Here is a 27,008-nt window from a genome sequence, read left to right on the forward strand (position 1 = left end):
AAGCTGTCATGCAGAGGCAACAGTTTTCATTTTCGTTTAGAATATTTGGCTAAGCTATGAACAAGGTTTTAAAGTTAATTACTTTTCCCTTTGCATCTTCAGTTTCATAATGCAAAGTATAACTTAATATTTTGGTTTCTGTACATCAAGAGTGCATTAATCCAGTGCAGTATAGGTTTTTTCCCTCTTGGTACACATGATTAGTATCTTCCAGGCTTTATTTATCCCAGGAACCTTATCTCTAGTTTTGCTTGAATTAATGACTGTGTTTTCTTTAGCTCTTATATATTTTTTCAGTAGATAACTTCATCCCTAAATCACATAGTTGTTTGTCTTTTTTTTTTCCTCTCTCTGACTGTCAGTTTGTCCTGAAGTTTGAAAATTTGCACTCATTTGGGTCTTTATCAGAATTTAGCTAAATTTATTTGTAACTAAAGTCTGTCATCATGAGTATTTGACACTTCCTTTTTCAACTTCACAAGGTGGGTCTTAAAAATCGGGAATGGGTGGGGGGTTTCATGTGGAAAATGTCTCATGGCAACATTCTGTCATAGGCCAAAATGAGACTTTAGTAATCCCAAAATGAACGATGGAAAAATTAAGACGTGATCAAAGGACAAAAAACAAAAAAACAAAAAAAAAATGTATATATTCATTGTTAACAATTGGACAAAACTGGGCTAAAAGTAAAAGGACATTATGGGAGAATGGAAACTTTTATTGAGACAACATTTTCTTGGAGACCAAATGACAGGTGTGGAATGTATGACAGGTGTGGAATGTATGTCAGGTAGTAAATTTTTTTTATGGAATGTGATACCTCGAAGTCTAAGAGGGAAATTTGGGAAAAAATCATAGAATGGGTAATTAGAAAGCCTATGCTGCTGGTACATGACCTTGATGAGGTTAAAGCTCTCCAAGATAACAGTAACAGTTTTTTCACGTTTTGGCATGTTTTTACCACAAGGAAAATGATAGGCTGGATAACTAGGACGTTCAGAACAGATGCCAATCTAATAAAGACAATCTTCAGGTCACTTTTTCTCTACAGGCTGAAATACTGCTTTATGATAACTGCCTCTTGCAAGGCAGGAGATATTGCAAGCAGGAGGTTTAGCACATGGTGCAAAGTACCTCCAATAAAAAGCAGGGGTGCAATGAGAGAAAGAGAGAGAGAGAGCAGTAAGTGTTAGACATCCTCAATTTTTCAGTGCCCTCCTTTCATACATGAGGGGAATTATCAACTAACCTCTATCTGTCTTCTAGAGAAAAGTTGATAGGTTCTTTAAATCATTTCCTGATCAACTGGACTGTGGTGTATATGTTTGACTGTGCAGAAAGCACCAACAGTGTAGCTGATCAAGCCAGCAACCATGAGATCTGGCCTGGCACTGGGCCACAAGGACAATGACCCCCAGAAACAGTATAAGGTAAACATAAGGTATGATATACATACACATTCATGCACATTTGCATGTATGTAGTGTATACTGGAAGTAACTAACAGTAGCAGGATTTGCCTCTCATCTTGCACATTTAAGAGAGAAAGAGAATGGATCAGCAATCTTGCCAAAGTGTATAACATTTAGCAGGCTTCCACATCATACTTGTTTTGTAGGGCAGTATTACCTTCCAGGGTGGTTGCTGGCTACCAACCAGTATTCTTATTAGACTGAAAGATCACCTATGTTTTTGTGTGGAGAAAGAGTGCTTCTCACCTGATCTCAGTATAGTTTCTCCATAACATAATGTCAGATCTCTTAGAAACTGGGATATTTACTGTTTACAGTGACACCTAAACAATCATATCTGCATGCCTCTGGCAAGACAGTGATAATGTAAATAATGGTGAAAGTGTTTCTTTTTCGGATCACCCTGCCTTGGTGGGAGACAGCCAGTGTGTTAAAGGACAGAAATTGAAAGTGAACATAGATAAGAGGAAGGTGATAAGGGTATCAAATGAGTTAGGTAAGGAAAAATTGGATATCAGATTGGAGGGAGGGAGTGTAGATGAAGTAAATGTGTGCAGATATTTAGGAGTGCACGTGTTTCAGATGGGTTTATGAAAGACAAGGTAAACCATAGAATAGATAAAAAAAAAAAGGTGGGTGGTGCTTTGAGGTATCTGTGGAGACAAAGAACATAATCCATGAAGTCAAAGAAGGGAACGTATGAGAGTATAATAGTACCAACACTCTTATATGGGTGTGAAACATGGGTTGTGAATGTTACAGCAGGGAGGAGGCTGGAGGCAGTGGAGATGTTGTGTCTAAGGGCAATGTGTGGCATAAACATTATGCAGAGAATTCATAGTGTAGAAATTAGGAGGTGTGGATTTTTTTTTTTTTCAACAAGTCGGCCGTCTCCCACCGAGGCAGGGTGACTCAAAAAAGAAAGAAAATCCCCAAAAAGAAAATACTTTCATCATCATTCAACACTTTCACCACACTCACACATTATCACTGCTTTTGCAGAGGTGCTCAGAATACAACAGTTTAGAAGCATATACGTCTAAAGATACACAACATATCCCTCCAAACTGCCAGTATCCCAAACCCCTCCTTTAAAGTGCAGGCATTGTACTTCCCATTTCCAGGACTCAAGTCCGACTATATGAAAATAACCGGTTTCCCTGAATCCCTTCACTAAATATTACCCTGCTCACACTCCAACAGATCGTCAGGTCCCAAGTACCATTCGTCTCCATTCACTCCTATCTAACACGCTCACGCATGTTTGCTGGAAGTCCAAGCTCCTTGCCCACAAAACCTCCTTTACCCCCTCTCTCCAACCCTTTCGAGGACGACCCCTACCCCGCCTTCCTTCCCCTATAGATTTATATGCTTTCCATGTCATTCTACTTTGACCCATTCTCTCTAAATGACCAAACCACCTCAACAACCCCTCTTCTGCCCTCTGACTAATACTTTTATTAACTCCACACCTTTTCCTAATTTCCACACTCCGAATTTTCTGCATAATATTTACACCACACATTGCCCTTAGACAGGACATCTCCACTGCCTCCAACCGTCTCCTCACTGCTGCATTTACCACCCAAGCTTCACACCCATATAAGAGTGTTGGTACTACTATACTTTCATACATTCCCTTCTTTGCCTCCATAGATGACATTTTTTGACCCCACATATACCTCAACGCACCACTCACCTTTTTTCCCTCATCAATTCTATGATTATCCTCATCCTTCATAAATCTATCCGCCGACACGTCAACTCCCAAGTATCTGAAAACATTCACTTCTTCCATACTCCTCCTCCCCAATTTGACATCCAATTTTTCTTTATCTAAATCATTTGATACCCTCATCACCTTACTCTTTTCTATGTTCACTTTCTACTTTCTACCTTTACACACATTCGCAAACTCATCCACTAACCTTTGCAATTTTTCTTTAGAATCTCCCATAAGCACAGTATCATCAGCAAAAAGTAACTGTGTCAATTCCCATTTTGAATTTGATTCCCCAAAATTTAATCCCACCCCTCTCCCGAACACCCTAGCATTTACTTCCTTTACAACCCCATCTATAAATATATTAAACAACCATGGTGACATTACACATCCCTGTCTAAGACCTACTTTTACTGGGAAGTAGTCTCCCTCTCTTCTACACACCCTAACCTGAGCCTCACTATCCTCATAAAAACTCTTTACAGCATTTAATAACTTACCACCTATTCCATATACTTGCAACATCTGCCACATTGCTCCTCTATCCACTCTATCATATGCCTTTTCTAAATCCATAAATGCAATAAAAACTCCCCTACTTTTATCTAAATACTGTTCACATATATGCTTCAATGTAAACACTTGATCTACACATCCCCTACCCACTCTGAAACCTCCTTGCTCATCCGCAATCCTACATTCTGTCTTACCTCTAAGTCTTTCAATTATAACCCTACCGTACACTTCCTGGTATACTCAGTAAACTTATTCCTCTATAATTTTTACAGTCTCTTTTGTCCCCTTTCCCTTTATATAAAGGGACTATACATGCTCTCTGCCAATCCCTAGGTACCTTGCCCTCTTTCATACATTTATTAAACAAAAGTACCAACCACTCCAACACTATATCCCCCCTGCTTTTAACATTTCTGTCATGATCCCATCAGTTCCAGCTGCTTTACCCCCTTTCATTCTACGTAATGCCTCACGTACCTCCCCCACACTTTCTGCTCTTCTTCACTCCTAAAAGATGGTATACCTCCCTGACCAGTGCATGAAATTACTGCCTCTGTTTCTTCCTTAACATTTAAAAGTTCCTCAAAATATTCTCGCCATCTACCTAATACCTCCATCTCCCCATCTACTAACTCCCCTACTCTGTTTTTAACTGACAAATCCATACTTTCCCTAGGCTTTCTTAACTTGTTTAACTCACTCCAAAAATTTTTCTTATTTTCATTAAAATTTCTTGACAGTGCCTCTCCCACTCTGTCATCTGCTCTCCTTTTGCACTCTCTCACCACTCTCTTTACCTTTCTTTTACTCTCCATATACTCTGCTCTTCTTGTAACACTTCTCCTTTGTGGATTTATTAAAAGTATTATTCAGAGGGCTGAGGAAGGGTTATTGAGGTGGTTTGGTTATTTAGAGAGGGTGGAGCAAAATAGGATGACTGGGAGGGTGTATAAATCTGTAGTGAGGGAAGACGAGATAGGGGTCATCCTAGGAAAGGATGGAGGGAGGAGGTAAAGGAGGTTTTGTGTGCAAGGGGCTTGGACATCCAGCAGACCTGTGTGAGCGTGTCAAATAGGAGCGGAGACAAGTGGTTTTTGAGACTTGATGAGCTGTTGGAGTGTGAGCAGGGTAATATTTTGTGAAGAAATTCAGGGAATCTGGTTTGCCGGACTTGAGTCCTGAGGTGGGATATACAGTGCCTGCACTATAAAGGAGAGGTTTTGGATATTTACTGCTTAGACTGACATCTAAACTGTTGCATCTGCGTGCCGCTGGCAAGACAGTGATAGTGTGAATGATGGTGAAAGTGTTTCTTTTTTGGGTCACCTTACCTTGGTGGGAGACAGCCAGTGTGTTAATATATATATATATATATATATATTTTTTCAACAGGTCATGTGTCTCCCACTGAGGTAGGGTATATATATATTTGTTAGACTAAACTTGGAGCTAGTGTAATATGTACTAATACCCAGTACAGTACTTTAATTCTCAAATGTTCTTCTGCTGCCTCAAAAATCAGGGTAATTTTATACATGAATGTTCTACATGCTGTATAAAATTAATTAAATAAACAAGTGAGGGATTTGGCAAAGTCGGGAGCCGATTTATTCACAATCAGGCTATACTTGAGTGCATATGGTAGGTTTAAAGAATTTTCTAGTAAATCCTTAGATTTTTTGTTTCTTAACTTTATGATATGATAACATAGAGTATAACTTAACCTCACATAGTGGCAGCTCTCACATACAGCAATTGACTATCTTGTAGGTGTTGATGTAGGTCTTCAGGGCCCAGGTAGATGGCTGTGTTGCTGGCATGCATGTTGGAGAATTCAGTAACTGATGATTGCCTTGGAGTGACAAAGTCTCATGTAATGTATGTGTATTGTATTGCCTTCCACTAATTTGATGAGTTGATGACATGGCAGTGTGGGTTGCTTCATGACCCATTTCAATTTCAGACTTATGTTTGTTAGGATCTTATTCAGTGAAAACACTTTCAATATTACTTGAGGGAAGCAAATGTTCCTGTATGATTTTTTTTTCTATCAGGGAGTACATGACATGCCTTAATGATATTGAAGAGCTCTTTATCCAAGGATTTGGAGCTATCCTCCCATTCTTTGTTTCAAGTCTGATTACCTCCCATTCCTGGCATTGTATGACCCTTGCAGAGTTAGTGCATCCTTATGAATATAATAATAGATAAGGTTGGGTTAGGGCTGTTAAGAAGTGTTTCCTCAAGCCTTTCACATAAACACAGCACTGGGATACTACCATATAGACACTGAAACGGGGTACCATCTACTCCAAACCTGTGTCAACTAATTAGGCAATTCATTGTTGATCAGGGAGCTAAGCGAGTTTGTTTCCTGATACATCCTTTGTTATCAAACTTATTTGTTTACACAGGGTTCACTTGTATTTTTTAGTTTAAAAGAGACAAAAAGACTTACAACATTAACACACTATCAAAATTATCACATTACTTAAGAATCTGATATATTTAGCTTCAGACTTGTGGGGGCAGTTTTTACAGACTTCACTGTTCATATAAATTATTCCTTTGATGCAGAATCTGTATACCTATTCATCTATTTTGAAGTCTCTTTTTTCAGTATTGTACTGTGTTCTCTGTCTTTTGAGTTTGAGAATTTCCTTTAAACTTCCTGCTATTTTCAAAGCCTGTACTGGATGCAGAGAGGTAGGTGTTGATTTTTTTGAATGAAATTTTTCAGACATTCTTCGTGAAGCAATTTTGAAGGTAAGTTATACAGTATTTGTTCATTTTAGTACTTAAGGATACTATATTGTTCACCCAAGTATTATTAGTGTCTCGGTGTAGGCCATTGACATTTGCTGTTGTTTGACGGTGGTCTAAGACAGAACACTACAAGCACCTACTTTTTGCTGTTCCTGTATTGTTCTTTATATAATTTATGGTAATACTAATAGATATTATTTAACCCTTTCACTGTTGGTGCCGTAGTACTACGGCTTGCAAGCCAGTGTTGGTGCCATAGTACTATGCCAAAATTCTAGCGGCTTCAAATCTAGCGGGAGAAAGCTGGTAGACCTACATACGAGAGAATGGGTCTGAGTGGTCAGTGTGCACAGTATAAAAAGAAATCCTGCAGCACACAGTGCATAATGACTTTGCTGTGTATTTTCATATGGTATTTATGGTCATATTCTCATTTTCTTGGTCTCATTTGATAGAATGGAAGATATATTACAGAAATAGGGATGATTTTGAACGGTTTTATGGCTAAAAGTACTACCTTGAAATTGAACTCAAAGTAGTGGAAATGTTCAATTTTGCTGATGTTCAAGAGTAAACAAATCACGCCACGTGTCCAATACACGTCAACTAGTGAGTCTAATATTCTTTCGCAAATGCGCTCATATTATTTATATAATTTTTACAATAATTCAGCAGTCTGCATAACGGTAAATCTTCTATTTTATGTGTGAATAAAAATTTGAAACGGAAAGCAAGCGTAACACAAGAGGGGTCTGGAGACATGACTAATGAAGAGAGAAAATGTTATTTTAGTGCTAGGAATGTCTGCATTGTTTATTCTGGCCCCTATTTTGAAATTGGCCTTACTTGAATTGTGCATGAAATTGGCCAAATTACCTATTTCTGATCACTTTATTGGGTAGTTGAAATCAGTAAATGAGCAGTTTCTTGTACTCAATTGATAGCACGAATGGAGTTCTAGCAAAATAGCTATGAGGTTGATCTACTGGAACAATGGAATTGGCCGAAAATAGGGCTCAAAGTGGGCAAAATTGCTGATATGTAAATATCACCGAAATTGCTAACTTTGCTAGAGCATAATTCCGTAAGTTTTCCATCAAATTTAATACTTTTGGTGTCATTACTATTGGAAAATGATTCTCTATCATTTTATAAGATTTTTTTTTTTTGGGGGGGGGGGAGGATTTTCAACACTAAGAGCAAGTTTGTGAGCAGCGGTCTCGACAGTGAAAGGGCTATAGGAATTCTGTGTCTAAAGAGTATGAAATACTTTTTACAGCCAGTCCTCTGAATTTTATTTTGGTTTCTTGTCTTCCTCTGCTAATGCTGCTTGATATTTTAATTGACATTTTCATTATCTTGACTAATTTCCAATTTTCATTTTTCCCCATAACAACAGTTACAGTGAAACCTTGGTATAACAAATATATGGTGGGAGAGGTGTCCATTTAAAGGAAAATTCATTGTATTAAAATTCCTGATGTATTGGATGTGATCCCTTTTATATGAATCCTACTGGACACATGCTACTGCTAATGGACAAAATCTTGATGCAGCGGACTTAGTCCATTGTATGGGGAGTCTACTGGACACACATGCTTCTGTTAACAATAAAAAACCTTGATTCATTGGATTTAGTTCATTACATGGAACATTTGTGTAGTCCATTGATTTCCAAACTTTTTCAGTCTGTCACCCCCTAGGCTCCCAGGCCACATCCCTAGTGCTGCCCCCCCCCTCCACACACACATATAAGTAAGTAAGTTAGTTTATTCAGGTATACACAAATACAGTTACATAGATTACCATACATAGCAGCATATGTGTAGAGAACCTAGGACGACCCAGCAAAGTCAGACAGAGTGACTTATTTACTTTGAGGTCCTTGACTTATTTCCATTGGGGTCCTTACTTATTTCTTGGTATTAGGTTTGCTGCAAATTCAAAAAAACAACTAATCTAAAACTAAAAAAAAAAAAAAAGATGTTTTGTGTGCAAGAGCCCCAGACATGCAGCTGGTATGTGAGAGTGTGTTAGATAGGAGAGAATGGAGCTGAATGGTTTTTGGGACCTGACAAGCTGTTACAGTGTGAGCAGGGTAATATTTTGTGAAGGGATTCAGGGAAACTGGTTAGCCAGACTTGAGCCATGGAGGTGGGAAGTACAATGCCTACACTTCAAAGGAGGGGTTTAGGATATTGGCAGTTTGGAGTGACATCTAAATGCCATACCTGGGCAGCTCTGCAAAGACAGTGATTATGTGTGAATGATGGTGACAGTGTTTCTTTCTTTTTTGAATCACCTTGCCTCAAAGGGGGAGAGCCGACATGTTAAAAAAAAACACAAACAAAAATTAACAGTAAACCAATTTATTTAACAATATGAAAGAGTAAATTTACATCTCATCAGTAACTACACTGTCTTCACAGTTTTAACTCTTTCAGGGTCTAAACCTTAGATCTACGCCATGAGCTCAGTTAACTCTGATAAGCTGTGAGCAGTAAATTTGGGCCTAGATATGAGAGAATACATCTATGTGGTATGTGTGCACCACATAAAACAAATCCTGCAGCACACAGTGCATAATGAGAGAAAAAACTGAGACTGTAATTTTTTATTGAAACAGCGATATTGTAGTGTTTTTTCATATGTTTCTTATACTTGTATTTGGGATTTCTTTATCAGATTTGATAGAATGGAAGATATATTAAAGAAATAGAGATGATTTTGATTGGTTTTAGTACTGAAAATGGCTTGAAACTGAGCTCAAAGTAGCAGAAATATTAAATTTTTGCCAATGCTCAAGAGTAAACAAATGACCTCACATGTCTAATATACGCCAGCTGGTGGATCTAATATACGTTCACAAATGTAATCATATTATTTATATAATTATTACAATATTGCATAACAGTAAATTTTCTATTTTTGGTTTGAATAAAAATTCATTATGTGAATAAAAATCAAAATGGAATTCATCTGCTCTCCTTTTGCACTCTCTCACCACTCTCTTCACCTTTCTTTTACTGTCCATATACTCTGCCTGAAAACGTAACTAATGAACAAGAGGAAATGTTAGTTTAGTGCCAGGAATGCCTGCATTGTTTATTCTGGACCCTATTTTGAATTTGGAATATTTTGAACTTTGTGTTAAATTGGCCAGATTACCAATTTCTGATCACTTTATTTTGTAGTTGAAATAGTTGAGTTGGCAATTTCTTGTGCTCAATTGATAGAAAGAAGTAGTGCTGTACTAGTGAAATAGCTAAGAATTTGGTTGACTGGAATAATGTAATTGGCCTAAAATGGGAGTCAAAGTCAGTAAAATCGCCGATGCTTGAATATCGCTGACACATCAAAATTCGAGAGAGCATAATTTCGTCAGTTTTCCATCAAATTTCGTACTTTTTGTTTTATTGCCTTCAGAAAAAGATTCTCTTCCATTTCATAAGAAAAACATAACAAAAATTTTTTTTTGAAAATTCTTGAACCCTGGTGCACACTTGGAAATTTGGCCTCTGGACTCTGAAAGGGTTAATGAGATGGATGTGCTTAGTGCAAGGACATCAGTTTCTCATCGTCAAGCTTGAAGGCTCTAAGAAGAAGTCTTATGTCCACGCATCCAGTAATTTTTAGTCTGTTTCTTTGCCTGGAAAGAAGCTTGGAAACTGCACTGTGTATATTTCATACATTAGAATAGTTTTGAGAGTTTATCTACTCTCTGAGCCCGGCCATGGGCCAGGGTCGTCTGGTGCTTGCCTGGTCAACCAGGCTGTTGCTGCTGGAGGCCCGCTGCCCCACATATCCATCACAGCCTGGTTGATCTGGCACCTCAAGGTCGCAGATGGGGAATCCCAGACAATTCTATCTAATCCCAAAGATGGCAGTGACTCAGACAAGCATCTTATCTTTCTAACAAGCAACTCTTCAGAGTTACTCATTAAAGCACTAAAAAGAAGTGGTACTATTGCAGCTGTCATGTTAAAAATCATTTGTGACATTACCAGACCTAGATATACATCATTACATTCATTAGAGGAGCATTAACCCCTTAAGTGTACGTTCTATAGAACTACAGGTTTGAAGTCTCTGTCCATGCCTTAGAACTATGTGATGAACTCAGCTCACTCAAATAAGCAGTGAATGGTAAATTTGGGCCTGGATATGAGAGAATGGGTCAGTACAGTAAGTATGCATCATATAAAAAAAGTCTTGCTTCACACAGTGAAAAATAGAGGAAAAAACTGCGACCATTTTTTTGATGTACGTATTTTTATGGTATATTTTTTGGATGGTTTTTACGATTGTATTCTCATTATTTAGTTGTAGCTACAGTTAGAGTAAGAGTTATATGGGAAAAGAGGAAGGTGGCAACAACAAGTAAGAGGGAGGTGAAAGTGTATAAACTAAGGGAGGAGGAAGTTCGGGTGAGATATAAGCGACTATTGGCAGAAAGGTGGGCTAGTGCAAAGATGAGTAATGGGGGGGTTGAAGAGGGTTGGAATAGTTTTAAAAATGCAGTATTAGAATGTGGGGCATAAGTTTGTGGTTATAGGAGGGTTGGGGCAGGAGGAAAGAGGAGTGATTGGTGGAATGATGAAGTAAAGGGTGTGATAAAAGAGAAAAAGGCAGCTTATGAGAGGTTTTTACAAAGCAGAAGTGTTATAAGAAGAGCAGAGTATATGGACAGTAAAAGAAAGGTGAAGAGAGTGGTGAGAGAGTGCAAAAGGAGAGCAGATGATAGAGTGGGAGAGGCACTGTCAAGAAATTTTAATGAAAATAAGAAAAAATTTTGTAGTGAGTTAAACAAGCTAAGAAAGCCTAGGGAAAGTATGGATTTGTCAGTTAAAAACAGAGTAGGAGAGTTAGTAGATGGGGAGATGGAGGTATTAGGTAGATGGCGAGAATATTTTGAGGAACTTTTAAATGTTAAGGAAGAAAGGGAGCGGTAATTTCATGCACTGGTCAGGGAGGTATACCATCTTTTAGGAGTGAAGAAGAACAGAATATAAGTGTGGGAGAGGTGCATGAGGCATTACATAGAATGAAGGGGTAAAGCAGCTGGAACTGATGGGATCATGACAGAAATGTTAAAAGCAGGGGGGGATATAGTGTTGGAGTGGTTGGTACTTTTGTTTAATAAATGTATGAAAGAGGGGAAGGTACCTTGGGATTGGCGGAGAGCATGTATAGTCCCTTTATATAAAGGGAAAGGGGACAAAAGAGATTGTAAAAATTATAGAGGAATAAGTTTACTGAATATACCAGGAAAAGTGTACGGTAGGGTTATAATTGAAAGACTTAGAGGTAAGACAGAATGTAGGATTGCGGATGAGCAAGGAGGTTTCAGAGTGGGTAGGGGAAGTGTAGATCAAGTGTTTACATTGAAGCATATATGTGAACAGTATTTAGATAAAGGTAGTGAAGTTTTTATTGCATTTATGGATTTAGAAAAGGCATATGATAGAGTGGATAGAGGAGCAATGTGGCAGATGTTGGAAGTATATGGAATAGGTGGTAAGTTATTAAATGCTGTAAAGAGTTTTTATGAGGATAGTGAGACTCAGGTTAGGGTGTGTAGAAGAGAGGGAGACTACTTCCCGGTAAAAGTAGGTCTTAGACAGGGATGTGTAATGTCACCATGGTTGTTTAATATATTTATAGATGGGGTTGTAAAGGAAGTAAATGCTAGGGTGTTCGGGAGAGGGGTGGGATTAAATTTTGGGGAATCAAATTCAAAATGGGAATTGACACAGTTACTTTTTGCTGATGATACTGTGCTTATGGGAGATTCTAAAGAAAAATTGCAAAGGTTAGTGGATGAGTTTCGGAATGTGTGTAAAGGTAGAAAGTTGAAAGTGAACATAGAAAAGAGTAAGGTGATGAGGGTATCAAATGATTTAGATAAAGAAAAATTGGATATCAAATTGGGGAGGAGGAGTATGGAAGAAGTGAATGTTTTCAGATACTTGGGAGTTGACGTGTCGGCGGATGGATTTATGAAAGATGAGGTTAATCATAGAATTGATGAAGGAAAAAAGGTGAGTGGTGCGTTGAGGTATATGTGGAGTCAAAAAACGTTATCTGTGGAGGCAAAGAAGGGAATGTATGAAAGTATAGTAGTACCAACACTCTTATATGGGTGTGAAGCTTGGGTGGTAAATGCAGCAGCGAGGAGACAGTTGGAGGCAGTGGAGATGTCCTGTCTAAGGACAATGTGTGGTGTAAATATTATGCAGAAAATTGGGAGTGTGGAAATTAGGAAAAGGTGTGGAGTTAATAAAAGTATTAGTCAGAGGGCAGAAGAGGGGTTGTTGAGGTGGTTTGGTCATTTAGAGAGAATGGATCAAAGTAGAATGACATGGAAAGCATATAAATCTATAGGGGAAGGAAGGCGGGGTAGGGGTCGCCCTCGAAAGGGTTTGAGAGAGGGGGTAAAGGAGGTTTTGTGGGCGAGGGGCTTGGGCTTCCAGCAAGCGTGCGTGAGTGTGTTAGATAGGAGTGAATGGAGACGAATGGTACTTGGGACCTGACGATCTGTTGGAGTGTGAGCAGGGTAATATTTAGTGAAGGGATTCAAGGAAACTGGTTATTTTCATATAGCCGGACTTGAGTTCTGGAAATGGGAAGTACAATGCCTGCACTTTAAAGGAGGGGGTTGGGATATTGGCAGTTTGGAGGGATATGTTGTGTATCTTTATACGTATATGCTTCTAAACTGTTGTATTCTGAGCACCTCTGCAAAAGCAGTGATAATGTGTGAGTGTGGTGAAAGTGTTGAATGATGATGAAAGTATTTTCTTTTTTGGGTCACCCTGCCTCGGTGGGAGACGGCCGACTTGTTGAAAAAAAAAAAAATCTCAGTTTCTTGGTATCATTTGATAGAATAGAAGATATATTACAGGACCAAGTAGCTGGAAATTGAGCTCAAATTAGTGGAAGTATTTGATTTTTGCTGATATTCCAGAGTAAACAAATCATGGCACTCATCCAATACACATCCAGCTGGTTGGTCTAATATGTGTTCATGACTGCACTGATATTATTTATACAGTTATTACAGTAATGCATGAAAGTAAATCTTCCATTTTTTTTGTGTGAATAAAAATTCAAAATGGAATTTACATGTAAAGCCTGGGAATGTAACTAATGAACAGAGGAAATGTTATTTTAGTGTCAGGAATGCCTGCATTGTTTATTCTGAGTCCTATTTTGAAATTTTTGTGAAACTGGGAAAATTACTAAATTCTGATCACTTTATTGGGTAGTTGAAATAATTGATTGGGCAGTTTCTTGTGCTCGGTCGATAAAATGGAAGCCATACTAGTAAAATAGGTAAGAATTTAGTTGACTGGAACAACAAATTTGGCCTAAAATAGAACTCAGATTGGGCAAAATTGCCAATGTGTAAATACCACTGACACAGCAAACTTTGCAAAAGTGTAATTTCGTAAGTTTTCCATCAAATTTTTTACTTTGTTTTATTACCTTCAGAAAAAAATTCTCTACCATTTCATAAGAAAAAATAGCAAGTTTTTTTGGAAAATTCTTGGACACTGTGGACACTTTTAGATCGGGGGGTCTGGACCCTTAAAGGGTTAAACCATTAGGGGGTCGTACAGTACCCAGGAAATTGAAGGCAGTCAGAGTTGAGCCAAGGAAAGTAAGGATCACACATGATTTCTTTTCATTGTCCCAGGCACTGAATGATCCTTGCAAGTTTAGTACTCTTTTTTCCAAGAATTTAGTAACAGAAAACAGATAGCAGATGTACTGTACCATTCTATGTTTAGGCTGTGATAAATGATACAAACCATAGAAGAAACTTCACAGAGGTGACATCAGAACTCAGGAGCGCTAGTACACTGGTCAGACACACAGCACAAGCAATACTTGCATCAGGACAAAAAAAAAAAAAATCACATTTTGGCATGGAAAGTTGTCAAGCTTATTGTTAATAAGGAAGACAGATCTTGAAAATGTTACCAGTAAGCAGTGATCACTGGCATATTACCCATAGAACAGAACCATGGTGTTTTCAGCCTAGCAAAACCCTTGGCACACATCATCTTACATTGAACCACCTGGCCTGTTTTCAGACTTCATTTCAAACCTATTACAGTGGTACCTCAGGATACAAACTTAATTTATTCCAGAAGGCTGTTCGAGTGCTATATCAAACAAATTTGTTCCCATAAGGAATAATGTAAATTAGATTAATCCGTTTGAGACCCTCAAAAATGCACTTACAAAAGCACTTAGATAATTGTTCAAGTTTTGAGCTGTTCATATCCCGAGGTGCCACTGTGCTGCATTAGTAAGCTGAATGCATTGCTCTCTTACTGTTATTACCATGACTTGACATATGACCATATACAGTGGTACCTCGGGTTACGAACAGCTCCCAACTTGAACAGTTATGTAAGTGTATTTTTGTAAGTGCTATTGTAAGTGAATTTTTGGGGGTCTGAAACGGATTAATCTAATTTAATTATTCCTTATGGGAACAAATTCGTTTGGTATTGGCACTCAAATAGCCTTCTGGAATGAATTAAGTTTGTAACCCGAAGTATTACTGTATTTTTCTTACCCTACATGTCACCTTACATTGTTCATACCTTAGTTTCTAGGGGTATATATTTATTATGTGTAAAAAATAGTGATAGGACTATCCCAAAATTTTTGTCAATACCAGTACCATCAGAATTATCTGATACCCATCAACACTCTGTTTTAGGGTGATGGCTATACCATCAAAATTGACCTATGCCCACTGATACTGATACTTGGACACACCCCTAGCAAAAAGTACTGGTACCTTCTGTACGAGTTGATAAAGCTTGACCCTCATCAAAATGTCCCATTATAAACTTGTTCTGCTTGCAAGTGCTATAATGTACTGTAATGGTAAAGTCATATGGTGTCTTTCGAATATAAATTGTCAATATTTTTTAAAAGATTTTCAGGTAATCAGGATGATAGTTTTATTTTCCTCACCAAAATTCCATAGGCACAAGCTGTAGTGTTAAACATTTGCATAAACATTCAGTGAGAAAGCACCACTGCTTAAATAGTTGGAACAACCCCCCCCCCCTTTTCACTCAAATACACACATGCATACACACACATATTGTTTAAGCTGGAGGACAGATTATGAAAAGGGCTTACAAGCATCTTAATCACAAAGCAAGCGTTAATCAGCATTTTAAAATTAGCAAAACTCATTAACCCTTTCAGGGTCCGTCCCGTAGATCTACGGCTTTGCGTTCAGGGTCCAAACCGTAGATGTACGTCATGAGCTCAGCTCACTCTGATAAACTGTGAGTGGTACACTTGGGCCTAGATATGAGAAAATACATCTATGTGGTATGTGTGCACCACATAAAACAAATCCTGCAGCACACTGTGTATAATGAGAGAAAAAAAACTGAAACCAAGATTTTCGATTAAAACAGCAACTTTGCAGTGTTTTTCGTATGTTTTTTATAGTTGTATTTGCAATTTCTTGGTCTCATTTGATAGAATGGAAGACATATTACAGAAATAGAGATGATTTTGATTGGTTTTAGCACTGGAAATGGCTTGAAACTGAGCTCAAAGTAGCAGAAATGTTAAATTTTTGCCGATGTTCAAGAGTAAACAAACGACCTCACATGTCTAATACACGCCATCTGGTGGGTGTAATATACATTCACAAATGTGGTGATGATATTTATACAATTATTACAATATTGCATAACAGTAAATCTTCTATTTTTTGGTGTGAATAAAAATTCATTATGTGAATAAAAAATCAAAATGGGATTTATTTGTAAAGCCTCAAAATGTAACTAATGAACTGAGGAAATGTTAGTTTAGTGCCAGGAATGCCTACATTGTTTATTCTGGACGCTATTTTGAAATTGGAATATTTTGAACTTTGTGTTAAATTGGCCAAATTACCAATTTCCAATCACTTTATTTTGTAGTTGAAACAGTTGACTTGGCGATTTCTTGTGCTCAATCGATAGAATAGAAGTAATACTAGTAAAATAGCTAAGAATTTGGTCGACTGGAACGATGTAATTGGCCTAAAATGGAAGTCAAAGTCGGCAAAATCACCGATTCGTAAATATCGCTGACACATCAAAATTCGCGAGAGCATAATTTCGTCAATTTTCCATCAAATTTTGTACTTTTTGTTTTATTACCTTTACAAAAAGATTCTCTACCATTTCATAAGAAAAAATAACAAATTTTTTTTTGGAAAATTCTTGGACACTGGGGCACCACTTCAGATTTGGGCCTTGGACCCTGAAGGGGTTAAACAGCAACATTGGAATCTGGAAGTGAGAGTTGGCAAAATTTAAAAAGTCATGAAAATGTAGCAGTTTGAAAGACATGGTAGAAGGTGTAGTCCAAAGGCATTTCTGTTTTCCATAAGGCTGCTTTCTTAACCCTTTCAGGGTCTGTCCCGTAGATCTACGGCTTTACGTTCAGGGTCCAAACCGTAGATCTACGCCATGAGCTCAGCTCACTTTGATAAACTGTGAGTGGTACATTTGGGCCTAGATATGAGAGAATACATCTATGTGGTATGTGTGCACCACATAAAACAGATCCTGCAGCACACTGTGTATAATGAGAGAAAAAAAATGAAATCATGATTTTTCGATTAAAACAGCAACTTTGCAGCGTTTTTTCGTATGTTTTTTATAGTTGTATTTGCGATTTCTTGGTCTCATTTGATAGAATGGAAGACATATTACAGAAATAGAATGATTTTGATTGGTTTTAGCACTGGAAATGGCTTGAAACTGAGCTCAAAGTAGCAGAAATGTTAAATTTTTGCCGATATTCAAGAGTAAACAAACGACCTCACACGTCTAATACACGTCAGCTGGTGGGTCTAATATACATTCACAAATATGGTGATGATATTTATACAATTATTACAGTATTGCATAACAGTAAATCTTCTATTTTTTGGTGTGAATAAAAATTCATTATGTGAATAAAAAATCAAAATGGAATTTATTTGTAAAGCCTCAAAACATAACTAATGAACAGAGGAAATGTTAGTTTAGTGCCAGGAATGCCTACATTGTTCATTCTGGACCCTATTTTGAAATTGGAATATTTTGAACTTTGTGTTAAATTGGCCAAATTAACAATTTCCGATCACTTTATTTTGTAGTTGAAACAGTTTACGTGGCGATTTCTTGTGCTCAATCGATAGAATAGAAGTAATACTAGTGAAATAGCTAAGAATTTGGTTGATTGGAATAATGTAATTGGCCTAAAATGGGAGTCAAAGTCGGCAAAATCGCCGATTCGGAAATATCGCTGACACATCAAAATTCGCGAGAGCATAATTTCGTCAATTTTCCACCAAATTTCGTACTTTTTGTTTTATTACCTTCACAAAAAGATTCTCTACGATTTCATAAGAAAAAATAACAAATTTTTTTTTTTTAAATTCTTGGACACTGGTGCGTGACTCCAGATTTGGGCCTTGGACCCTGAAAGGGTTAACTCTGAACTGTATGTTATGCTTTTTTAGGAGAAAAATTATAACTAAAATTATACTGGACAGCAGTGGGTGCTTGTTTTGTTGATATGACAATGTAAAGTCTTAAAATATGTTTATATTTGTTTATGAAGTATTTATTTTGTTTACTGTAAAATTATAAGGTTTACAAATAACATTTTGCACATTATGTAGAGCACATGCTTGAATGGTAATGTATAGTGAAGTATGTTATGACTTGTTGCTTATTATTTGTCTCTTTTTATTGTCAAGTCATGAATTTATACTGTTGGTATAATACAGTGGAACCTCTGCTTACGAATTTAATCTGTTCCGTGACCTAGCTCGAAACCCGATCTACTCGTATGCTGAGTCAATTTTCCTCCTTTAAATTAATTGAAATACCATTAATCCGTTCCAGTGGAATTCCTGCTCTCAGGAGGCAGGACAAAGTACTGGTCAAGACCACAGCCTGCATACCTCGCTTGTGTTTATTTATTATTTCATACTTTACTTCCATGGACATGATCCTCTTTTTCTTCTCAGCACTGTCCTTTGTACTTACTTTCTTAGGACCCATGGTTAGAAAAAAGAAATTTGGCAAAATAACTGCACACAATGTAAGCAAAACATGAGAGAAATCCTTCCACTGCGAGGTAAGCACATGCACTGGTGATGGTGAGCGTTGTTGTGGTATTCACTATACCATCTAGTGGTGGCATTCTATAATTATTATTATATTATTATATGTACATGTATTATTATTATTATATTATTATATGTATTATTATTATTATATTATTATTATGGGGAAGCGCTAAACCCATAGGATTATACAGCGCCTGTAGGAGGGATGGGATGGAAGGTATTCAGGCTTAATTTAGGGAACTGGAGCACAGATACAATTCCTTAGATCAAGAGCCCCTCACCATAGTCAAGGAACCTCCTTTGAGGGGGAAGCTCGCAACCTGGATTTTGGCTCGTATCCAGGAGCAAAAAATCGACCGAGTGACGGCTCGTATCCTGAAAAACTCGCATGGTGGGGCACTCCTAAGCAGAGGTTCCACTGTATCAAGTTTTAATTTTTTTTGATATTACAGAAACATCTTATTTCTCTATACAGGAGGGCCCTGCTTATACAGCAGTTTAGGTGCTGAGCTGCTACTGTAAAGTGAAACATGGCCTTTTTTTTTTTTCACTTTCAAGTGCATATTAAAGGTTGATAACATGTCTACACTATCATATATTAAGTAAGCAATAGAGCTGGACTAAAAAATGTACATACATTATACACATTACTTACCTTAAAGTATTTTCATCCTTAGCTTATAATGAGTAGTGAATATATTTATTGCAGGAAGTCTAAATAAATGAAGAATGGGCATAATTGAAAACTGCTTCATTAGCAAAATGCTGTAAAGTGGGACCCTCCTGTATTTCTTAAAAGTACTGAAGGTGGCTGAGTTATACTCTAATGGTACATTTACATTGATGAATTTGAGTTACTAAAAGAAATACATACAGTAACAGTTTTTTATGAAAATTGATTTTAATTTTCTACAAGATAGAAAGTTAAAGTAATGGTACTGTAATGATTTAAGCCAGTTCTAGATAACTCTTCTATTTAGAGTTCAGTAGTGTTTGATATTGTATATTTCAGATTTTTTTTTTCTATAATTCACTGTACAGTACACAGTTAAGTTTTTTTTGTGTGTAGTGATTTACTATAGTATTATGAATGCATTAACATTTCACTTTAATGATTATGTAATTTTCTGTTTGTAGTTGCAGGAGCATAGTTATACTTATGGCATCCCATATTCCATCAGCATTGATTTTCTTTGATTGAAAATTATGGAGTATTATGCTCCCTATTGGTAACTTACGAAGACAACATGTACACCCCTTCCTCCATAGCCACATGGATTGCATTCAATGAGAAGGTTGCACATGATGAATTTGAGGATGTGGAACCTATATAATGTATAGGGAAGCTCCCATATTTGCTGCTTCTTTATTTGCTGATTCTGGTCTTTCACATAAGAGGGTCATCCATAAAAAACTCAGTTTTTCAAGTTTTGCAGGAGCATCACTGTTGGCATTGCAGTCATTTGTAGGTGAATGGCAACAACTTCACCAGCCCTTCTTCACTCCAGTAACTATATTGTTGCTGTCATGCTTCCTGTCCACAAACACATACCTTACTTTCTCCTACCATTCTAAAAGTAAAAATAGTTTTAAATAAATACGTCAGACCTCCATATTCACGAGGAGTTACGTTTCTGGAGACCCCACGAATGTGGAAACCTCTGCAAATATACGTGTATTCGTAAATGCCAGAGCAGGATTTTTTTTTTTTAACACATCGGTCGCTTCCCACTGAGGCAGGGTGAACCAAAAAGAATGAAGAACCCAAAAAGAAAGAAAAAAATACTTTCATCATCATTCAACACTTTCACCATCACTCATACATAATCACTGTTTTTGCAGAGGCACTCAGATATGACAGTTTAGAAATCTCTCCAAACTGCCATTATCCCAAACCCCTCCTGTAGAGTACAGGCATTATACTTTCCATTTCCAGGACTCAAGTCCGGCTAATCGATTTCCCTGAATCCTTTCACAAAATATTACCCTGCTCACACTCCAAAAGATTGTCATGTCCCAAAAACCATTTGTCTCCATTCACTCATATCTAACATGCTCACGCATGCTTGCTGGAAGTCCACACCCCTCACCCACAAAGAATGTCCTTTACCTCTTCCCTCCAACCTTTTCAAGGACCCTACCCCACCTTCCTTTCCCTACAGATTTATATGCTCTCCAAGTCATTCTACTTTGTTCCATTCTTTCTAAATGACAAAACCACCTCAAAAACTCCTCTTTAGCCCTCTTGACTAATACATTGGAACTCCGGATTTCGTACACACCAAATATCGTACGTTTTGGATTTAGACCACTTTTTGGGGCGAAATTTTGGTCCGGATTTCGTACCTTGTCTCGGAAATTGTCTATCAGATGCATCCCCCTGGGCCGCTTATAAGTTCGTGACTCACTCTTGGGCACGTTAAATGTCTTATTTTACATTAATATAGACATTTTCATTAATCCATCTATGATATTTTCTTCAAAATTATGTAAGAAACACATTACATAGCATATAAACATGCAATGTTTGTATGCTATCGAGGGGTGAGTCAGTGGAGGGAAAACATTATGTTTTCTCTGATCCAGCATTAGAGAAGACTATGAATCTGTGTCTGCCCCAGTCACTACCCTGAATACACTTTACATAACACTTTTGTTTACAATTCTCTGTATGAATTATTCATTACTTCTCCCTTTGTTTATGATGGCATCTAAAGGTAGTGCTAGAAACGATTAAACTCTGTGAACATGGTATATCGATGGTAATAATGTGGATGAGGGCCGCAGTGTATGTAGCCGGTAGGTATAGCCCAGGCGGATGTAGTCTGCCTAGGACTACAAATAAATACTACTCACCTCTTGCCCTACATCAAGACTACAAATATTTTAAGGTAAGTAATGAATATGTACTATACAGTGGACCCCCGCATAACGATATTATTTCAATCCAGAAGTCTGTTTGGGTGCCGTTATGGACCGAATTTGTTCCCATAATAAATATTGTGAATTAGATTAGTCCATTTCAGAACCCTAAAAATACACCTACAAAAGCACTTACATAATTGGTCGAGTTGGGAGCTGATCGTTATCCGTGGGTCCACTGTATATGTATTTTACTTTTTATTGTGTTTTTTAATGCCTAGTTCTATTACTAACTTAATATAAGTTAGTGTAAACTTGACAACCCTGTGCCTGTTGTGGAATCTATTGTGGCTTTGGGGAAGTCCATGGGGTTGGATGTGAGTGGCCAGGATGTGGAAGAGTTGGTGGACGACCACAAGGAAGAGCTAACCACTGAAGAGCTGCAGCACTATAGTTATTCTCTATATAGTTTATTTTTTGTTAATAGTTTTGGGTGTCTAAAACGGATTAATTGCATTTACGTTATTTCCTATGGGAAATATTACTTAGGTTTTTGTACGTTTTGAATTTAGACCGACCTTCTGGAATGGATTAAGTACGAAATCTGGAGTTCCACTGTATGTACTCTTAGTAACTCCACACATCCTCCAAATTTCCACACTCCGAATTCTCTGTATAATACATATTTACACCACACATTGCCCTTAGACATGACATTTCCACTGCCTCCTCGCCGCAGCATTTACAACCCAAGCTTCACATCCATTTAAGATTGATAGTACCACTATACTTTCATACATTCCCTTCTTTGCCTCCATGGATAATGTTTTTTTTTTTTTTTTGTCTCCACAGATACCTCAATGCACCACTCACCATTTTTTCCTTCATCAATTCTATGATTAACCTCATCTTTCATAAACCCACCCACTGACAAGTCAACTCCCAATTATCTGAAAACATTCACTTCTTCCATGCTCCCTCTTTCCAATGTGATATCCAGTTTTTCTTTATCTAAATCGTTTGATACCCTCATCACCTTACTCTTATCTATGTTCACTTTCAACTTTCTTCCTTTACACACCCTCCAAAACTCATCCACTAACCTTTGCAACTTTTCTTTAGAATCTCCCAAAAGCACAGTATCATCAGCAAAAAGTAACTGTGTTAACTCCATTTTGTATTTGATTCCCCAAAATTTAATCCCACCCCTCTCCCCAACACCCTAGCATTTACTTCTTTTGCAACCCCATCTATAAAAATATTAAACAACCATGGTGACATTACACATTCCTGTCTAAGACCTACTTTTACTGGGAAGTAATCTCGCTCTCTCCTACACAACCTAACCTGAGCTGCCTCACTATCCTCATAAAAACTCTTTACAGCATTTAGTAACTTACTACCTATTCCTTACACTTGCAAAATCTGCCTCATTGCTCCCCTATCCACTCTATCATATGCCTTTTCAAAGTCCATAAATGCGATGAAAACTTCCCTTCCTTTATCTAAATACTGTTCACATATGTGCTTTAATGTAAACACATGATCTAGACATCCCCTACCCACTCTAAAGCCTCTGTGCTCATCTGCAATCCTACCCTCAGTCTTACCTCTTAATTCTTTCACTAATAACCCTACCGTACACTTTTCGTGGTATACTCAGTAAACTCATTCCCCTATAATTTTTACGATCTCTTTTGTCCTCCTTCCCTTTATATATAGGAACTATGCATGCTTTCTTCCAATCCCTAGGTGCCTTCCCCTCTTTCATACATTTATTAAACAGAAACATCAACCACTCCATCACTATATCCTCCTCTGCTTTTAACATTTTTGTCATGATCCCGTCAGTTCCAGCTGCTTTACCCCCTTTCATTTTACTTAATGCCTCACGCATCTGCCCCACACACTTGTCCTGCTCTTCTTCACTCTTAAAAGATATACCTCCCTAGCCACTGCATGAAATTTCTGCCTCCCTTTCTTCATTGACATTTAAAAGTTCCTCAAAATATTCCTATCTACCCAATACCTCCAGTACCCCATTGACTAACTCCCTTACTCTGTTTTTAACTGACAAATCCATGCATTCCCTAGGCTTTCTTGGCTTCTTTATCTCACTCCAAAATTGTTCTTATTTTCAGCAGAATTTTTTGACAGTGCCTCCACCACACTATCATTTGCCCTTCTTTTGCACTCTGTCACTACTCTCTCCACCTTTCTTTTACTCTCCATATACTCTGCCCTTCTTATATCACTTCTGCTTTGTAAAAACCTCTCATAAGCTACCTTTTTCTCTTTTATCACACCCTTTACTTCATCATTCCACTAATCACTCCTCTGTCCTCTTGCACCCACCCTCCTATAGCCACAAACTTCTGCCCCACATTCTGATACTGCATTTTTAAAACTATCCCATCCCTCTTCAACCCCTTCCACTACCCATACTTGCACTAGCCAACCTTTCTGCCAATAGTTGCTAATATCTCACCCAAACTTCCTCCTCTTTTAGTTTATACACTCTCACCTCTCTCCTACTTGCTGTTGCCATTTTCCTTTTGTCCCATTTACCTCTTACTCTAACTGTAGCTACAACTAAATCATCTGATATATCCATTGCCCCTCTATAAGCATGTACGTACATCCTAAAACCTACCCTTCAACCTTTTATCCACCATAGAATACATTCACCTCCTCCATACTCTCGCCCTCCAATCTGATATCCAATCTTTCGTCACCTAATTTTTTTGTTATCCTTATCACCTTACTCTTTCCTATATTCACTTTTAATTTTCCTCTTTTATGTACCCTAGCAAACTCATCCACCAACCTCTGCAACTTCTCTTCAGAATATCCCAAAAGCAGTGTCATCTGCAAAGAGCAACTGTGACAACTCCCTCTTTGTGTTAGAGTCTTTATCTTTTAACCCCACACCTCTTGCCAACACCCGAGCATTCACTTCTCTTACAACCCCATCTATAAATACAGTGGACCCTCGTTTTTTTTAATTACTCCGTTCCAGAGAGTGTGACTAATATTGAAATTGACGATTTGCAAAATCATTTTCCCCATAAGAAATAATGTAAATCCAATTAATCCGTCCCAGACACCCAAAAGTATTAAAAAAAATTTTTTTACATGAAATATAGATGTACACACACGGAAAACAATGAGACATGAAGAATGAAACAATAATAGCTTGACACTTACCTTTATTGATGATTCGTCTTAGTGTATGGAAGACGGGAGGAGGGGAGAGGATGGATTAATTACTGTTTGGAAGGGGAATCCCCTTCCTTAAAGACTTCAGGTACCAAGTGCTTTTCCGGGGTTAGTTCCCTTCTTTGTTTTTTAATGCCACTAGGACCAGCTTGAGAGTCACTGCACACCTGTGGCACTAAATATCTGTCCAGAGAGCTCTGTTTCTGGCATCTCTTTAAAATCTCTCTAAAACGGAACAAGACAGTGTCATTGTACATGTTTCCAACACAGCTTGCAAGAGCTTTGTCAGGGTGATGTTCCTCCACAAATCTTTCCATCCTACTCCACATTATACAAATCTCCTTAATCTCTGAAGAAGGCACCTTCTCCCATCTCTCTCCCTCCTTCTCTGAAGCAATTTCATGAGCTGTGGTCTGTTGCTGTTGCAGATGAAGCTCTTGCAGCTCTTCGGTGGTTAGCTCTTTGTTGTGGTCCTCCATCAACTCCTCCACATCCTCGTTACTCACATCCAACCCCATGGAATTCCCCAGTGCTACAGTAGATTCCACAACTGGCATAGGGTCCTCAGGGTCAGCCCCAAACCCTTCAAAATCCCTGTTTTGGACACATTCTGGCCACAATTTTCTCCAAGCAGAGCTCAAAGTCCTGGAAGTCAGTCCTTCCCAGGCCTTACCTATAAGGTTAATGCAATGGAAGATACTGAAGTGATCTTTCCAAAACTCTCTTAGGGTCAGTTGAGTGTCTGAGGTCACATCAAAGCACCTTTGAAACATTGCTTTGGTGTAGAGTTTTTTGAAGTTTCAAATGATCTGCTGTTCCGTGGGCTGGATGAGAGGAGTGGTATTAGGGGGCAAGAACTTCACTGTGATGAAATGAAACTCCTCCACAATTTGGTCATCCAAGTCTGGAGGATGAGCAAGTGCATTGTCCATTACCAGGAGGCACTTGAGTTTTATTTTATTTTCTAGGAGGTATTTCTTTACACTGGGGCCAAACACTTCATTGAACCAATCAAGGAAAATTTCCCTTGTGACCCATGCCTTACTGTTAGCCTTCCACATCACACACAGTTTACTTTTGGCGACACTGTTTTTCTTGAACACACTGGGATTTTCAGAGTGATACATTAGTAAAGGCTTCACTTTGAAATCCCCACTAACATTACTACAGAACAAAAGAGTAAGCCTGTCTTTCATAGGCTTGTGTCCTGGTAGTGCCTTTTCCTCCTATATGATGTAGGTCCTCCTTGGCATTTTTTTCCAAAAGAGGCCTGTTTCTTCACAGTTGAACACTTGTTGGGGTTTGAATTCCTCAGCCTCTCTGTACCCCTTGAATTCAATCACATATTTTTCAGCCACATATTTGTCAGAACTGGCAGCCTCACCATGCCTTACCACGCTGTGTATGCCACTGCGCTTCTTAAATCTCTCAAAGCAGCCTTCGCTGGCTTTAAACTTACTAACATCAGCACTCATTGCAGACATTTTCTTCACGAGATCGTCATGCAGCTGCCTTGCCTTTTCACAAATTATCAACTGTACGACACTATCTCCTGCTAATTGTATCTCATTGATCCACAACAACAATAACTTCTCAACATCTTCAAGTACTTGCACTCTCATTTTTGTGAGCATATTTACCCCTTTTGTAACAACAGCTTCCTTGATTTCCTTTTTCTTGGCCGTGATGGAAGCGATGGTTGTATTAGAGTTCCCATACAGCCTGGCAAGTTCTTCCACACACATTCCACTTTCATATTTTTCAATGTCTTTCTTGAATTCTATCATGTTTCTCACCTTCTTTACCAAAGGCCTGGCACTAGGAGCTTTCTTTGGAGCCATGGTGGCTTATTTAGCAGTTGCAAGCATCAAAACGAATGGAATATTCCGAAATGTATCGTATGAACGCATGGAATCATCCTCCCTCGCTGATGAACAGTGGCACACTGACTGGTAATGGAGTGTGGGGCCACTCGGGGTCATGTGTATGTGTCTGGGACAAACGACTATTTGCGAGTCAAGCGATGATTTGCAAGTCAATGTTTTGACGAAAACACGTTATGATTTTCAAAAATTACGACTTCTGATGCTTACGAAAAATAAGGGTCCACTGTATATTGAACAACCATGGTGACATCACACATTCTTGTATAAGGCCTACTTTTAAAGGGAAATAATCTCCCTCTCTCCTGAGCCTCACTAGCCTCGTAAAAACTCTTCACTGCTTTCTGTAACCTACCTCCTATTCCATACATTTGCAGCATCTGCCACATTGCTTCCCTATCCACCCTGCC

The 27,008-nt window shown here is 38.1% G+C and overlaps 1 protein-coding gene across 2 annotated transcripts in view; it reads left to right on the forward strand.

Annotated features, from left to right (window-relative positions):
- Nucleotides 1-27,008, forward strand: part of bon (tripartite motif-containing protein bonus) — a 183,977-nt gene that overhangs the window by 101,047 nt on the left and 55,922 nt on the right. The window lies entirely within an intron of this gene.

The sequence above is a fragment of the Cherax quadricarinatus genome, chromosome 16 (genome assembly GCF_038502225.1).
Source record: "Cherax quadricarinatus isolate ZL_2023a chromosome 16, ASM3850222v1, whole genome shotgun sequence".
NCBI lineage: Eukaryota > Metazoa > Arthropoda > Malacostraca > Decapoda > Parastacidae > Cherax > Cherax quadricarinatus.